We start from the raw sequence: 4,402 nt of genomic DNA, 5'->3' as shown, positions 1-4,402 counted from the left end.
TATATATACACTCCAAAAACACAATTCACAAATTATACATAAATGAAAATAAACTATTGTGATATTCTGAAGTCTAAGCTTAGTGCGGGAAGTTTTTATTTTTTTTAAATCTGTTTAAACAGTGTATTATTACTTTAAACATTTAGGCCTATTATGTCTAATATTTTTCTTTACTACATAAAATGTAGCAGGCTGATAATATCATTTCATCAGCAGTTGTACTATACACTAGTACAAGAATATCAATGTAGGCAGTTCAATTTGTGCAGCATCAAAGATGACAGATTTATTATTATCAAAGTCTAAAATATTCATCAATGCAACTACTTATAGCATTTGTACAGTGTGGAAAGCTTCTTGAATAGCATACTGCAGTGCCTTACATTTATACTCAGGTTTCAAAACAGAGCTGCAAAACAGAGCTGTCTTTAGTTCCACCTTTGTAATTTATTAGAACTTATAAAAATGATTGAAACACTTCAGAAATGGTATTTTTCTCAATAAGTACACTGAACTAGAATATTCTATTGGCCATTTGCCCGCAAGCAAAAAAATTATATTGGCCTATATCTGAATGTATGATCTCTCTAAATACATAAAACTTGTGATTAAACTCCTTTTAGTGATTATTCCTGTTTTTTAAATAGGTTACAAATTAGAATATGGGTTACTAACTGAGTACTTGGTCACTAGTATTATTATCAGCATACATTTTGAAAAATTGCCTCAATTCAGCCATTGGCTACTAAGGAATTATATAATAATTTGACATTTTGATGTACTTTTTTGATAAAATTGAATATAATATACTAAGTATTAAATAACCACCCACGCTTCCTGTATCACCAATAAATAACTACAAGAAAAGATTTTTGACTATTTTGTAGGATTCTTTGTTGTACATATTGTAGCTTTACTATCTTTAATAAACAACATTGATGTCATCGACCACCACTAATTCATCAGGTTAGCATCCGCTACATCATTGTTACCATTGTTATTGATAACAATATAGAAATAAGTTTTATTATTATTATTAAATCTGCAATTTCCCTTCCGTAAAAGGGAACTAGAAAGAGGATTTTTTTTTTCTAGAGTGGATTTTTGATATGCCATTAATAATAGAATCAACTGTAAAATCGTTTTTTTGGCAATTTTTCATGAAGTTATACCTGTAGGCCATTATATACGATTTTACCGTGACGTCACTGGCGAGTAAAGTAACAAAAGATCGTGTCATTTTTTTGGGAAGACAAAGTGAACAATTATAGTCAGGTAGTCTAACGTTCAATTAGTGAAAAAAATTTATAAATTACAGAGTGGACATACAGTAGGGCTCATGCCAGGTGACGCTTTTTACAGAATGTGCTTATATCACTACCGACTGCATGAGGTTGCTGTACAATTCAAAATTAATACATGCTTGGAAATATTAGGAGGTGTTTTTTTTGTTGATAGAAATGGAGGCTACATGTAATAGAATAGGTACAATGTTCAAACATGATTTAAACATTTCATTTTATTCAGCATTATAAACATTAAAAATACAGTAATACAAAAATATATAAAATATAAAAATGGAATTGTGGAAAAATTTCATTAAAAATTATTAAAACCACTATTCAGACAAACAGTACATGAATAATAATTTAAAAAAAATACAATATGATCAAGTTTCATTGAACTATTTTTATTGTATTTCAGTGAAATTCATGTGTTGAGTTTGTTGTCAAAGTGTTCCACCATTTCTCTGACCATTGCAAAGAAACAAGCTCACTTCCAATATGCAAGAGTCACCACTATTTCTAACTTGCACCGGGATTAGAAAAAGAATCACTTTCATGATGCGATTGTGAGAGAAACTAGGCTGAAATTCAATGACCTTAGCAGTGCATTAAAGGAAAAACCAACTGTAGAACATTGTTGTCAAATGCATCCTGGCTGCAGGCAAATGAGTGATTGAGTGAATGAAACATGAAAATGGTAACCTGTTTTGCCAAATCTAGGCTTTCCCACAGATAAAGGGATTTTATGGAGTAAAATAGGTGTGGCTTTCAAGGCTAAAACTAGAGAAGGGGTGACAGGACCAGCAGGTGTTACCATTAATTATCAATTTAACATTTTAAAAAATGTGATTAGATTACAGAAAATTAGATTGTACAAAAAATGTTGTCTTTGTTGTGGGAATGCCTGGAAGGGAGCAGTAAATGTAAAGTGCAGTGCCATTCCCAATGTGTTCCCATTCAAATAGTTCATGAGTTAGATACTGTACATGATTCTCATTTCTGTATTTTCCAAAGTTTTATAATATTTTGATAAAACATTCCTTCTCTCCATTTCCCCTCCAAAATAGCATAGTAATGGTTTATAATCAGATAAAATAATTTCTAAAGCTTATATCCATTTCCAAGCTGATAGACAAAACACTAGGAATTAGATTTTGCTTGCAGTATGGCAGTAAACAGAATACCATAGGAAAATTGCATGTAAATCAAACTTTGAGATACAGACCTGAAAAAATTACATTTGCAAAACTTGTGTACATCTTCGCGCATCCTCTTAACTTCACAGGGAACCTATTTTTGTGGTCCTGTACATTGGAGGGAGGATCTGTGGGTATGTCCAAGACTTAGGCAGCAAAGTGTCAATCAAACTTAACTGGAAAATCAGCATCCCTAAGAATACATTCTTATCCCACAAATACTTTTGTGTCCCATACATTTACGTACAATTACACTATCTGTTTGTGGGACCTTAGCAACAATATTCAAGGGGTGGGGCTTAGTGGAAAGTTGAGTTTCTCGCCTGTCATCACCATCACGTCACTTGAAATTTTTGTAACAGCAGCTAACTACAATAAGGATCCATAAAAAAAATGTATTAGTTTATCACTCTATCAAAAAACAAAAACTGATTTTTTAAAAATTTGTTTTGCTAACCCCACCCCCATTTTACCGATGTTCACAAGTAAATCAATGGTTAAGGACACATAAAAATAAAAATGTATGTATGTTGATTAAAAAAAAAAAAAAAAAAAAAAAAAATCAGTATTTCCCAAAAAGTGATGAGGGAGGGGTGATAAACTAATAATTTTTTTTATGGGGCCTAATCAGTAGTCATGATGACAAGGTTTGTTCAGCCTTTAAGGAAAATAGTATCAGAAAATTGTATTAGAATTTTATTATAAGTCCATGCCTGGCAATCATGTACCTGTATAATAAGCAATACAATCCCATGTGAAAATATTGTTTTTATTTAATTTCCTTGAAAGTGTCCATTTACTAGTGTAGTGGTTGAACTTTCACAATAGAGTATTACAGTGTTACGTCACGATACCATGTGATACTACTCTGTTGCTATCGTTGCAAAATGCGTTCAACCCGACGCCATTTTTGCCATTAACAAACCATTGATCCCAATTTCTAACATAATTATTAAGATGTTGTATACTTTTTCTTTGTAAATTTTAATTGATGATTAAATGTGTGTTTGATAACTATTATACAGTATACAGTAATGCAAGCTTTTGTGTTTTTATTACATTTTGATGGTAAAATATTAGATTTTAAAATGCCTAATATTCCAGAAAGCTTATGCAGTCATTCAGATGAAATAAATGGTAACCTACGTCTGTTGACAACAGATAGCGCCACCTGGCGTCGTGACGACACGACTGTGGTACTCTATAAGTAAAAGAAATGAAGTCTCTACATACATATTGATAATAAGATGATAATTCCAGGGGCAGATCCAGATTTGGGGGTGGGGGGCACACACAGAATTTTCAAAATAGATAAGTGATAGTAATTTCAATATATGCATTGAAATTTCAAAATTTACTGGATCTGCGCCGGGTGTAACCTGATTGAAGGCAAGGTGAATATTAATTGTTAGTACAGTCAAACTTCTCATTTGACACTCCAACTTTTGACGTGCTTGGAATCAATTATTGATAATATTTTATGGTATTAACATAAAGGTATTATTCATTCAACTGCTAAATGCAATCTTTTTAAGCTGCTGCGACTACCTTACTCCAGTTGTATACCACTCTACTGATGTACTGTACTAGAGAGATTAACCATATAACTGATATCCCTTCAATTTTCTCCCCTCAATTTGCTAAACCAATATTTTATTTATACTGTCTTGAGTATTAGCTTTATAGTATCAGCATACAACATAGCCTAACCAAGTCAGATAATATTTTAGTTAAAAACTGTAATCTTTATGTAATAGGGTTACTGGTAAGAAGGTTTTATCTGATCAAGGACTTTTAATCTTGATATGATTGAGTAGTTCAAGAACTATAGGCTAAATTTTGTCCTTCTAGTTCTGGTGAGTAAAAGCACATGGCGGTATAAAACACAATTCAAGGACTAGTCTCCAAAGTAGAAATATG

General features: G+C 31.9%; 1 long non-coding RNA gene across 1 annotated transcript in view; it reads left to right on the top strand.

The window, feature by feature from the left end:
- LOC117101131 overlaps positions 1–1,803 on the top strand; it is a 28,673-nt gene extending 26,870 nt beyond the window's left edge. Inside the window, exon 4 of the long non-coding RNA XR_004444234.1 lies at positions 1,705–1,803. This is a non-coding gene — a long non-coding RNA (uncharacterized LOC117101131). The remainder of the gene's footprint in view (positions 1–1,704) is intronic.
- The last annotated feature ends 2,599 nt before the right edge of the window (positions 1,804–4,402 follow it).

Source organism: Anneissia japonica, unplaced genomic scaffold (genome assembly GCF_011630105.1).
Source record: "Anneissia japonica isolate Jap-2015-1 unplaced genomic scaffold, ASM1163010v1 scaffold4054_len1135799_cov195, whole genome shotgun sequence".
NCBI classification, from domain to species: domain Eukaryota; kingdom Metazoa; phylum Echinodermata; class Crinoidea; order Comatulida; family Comatulidae; genus Anneissia; species Anneissia japonica.
Note: the sequence above shows the minus strand (reverse complement) of the source record. Positions and strands in the feature narration are given on the sequence as shown.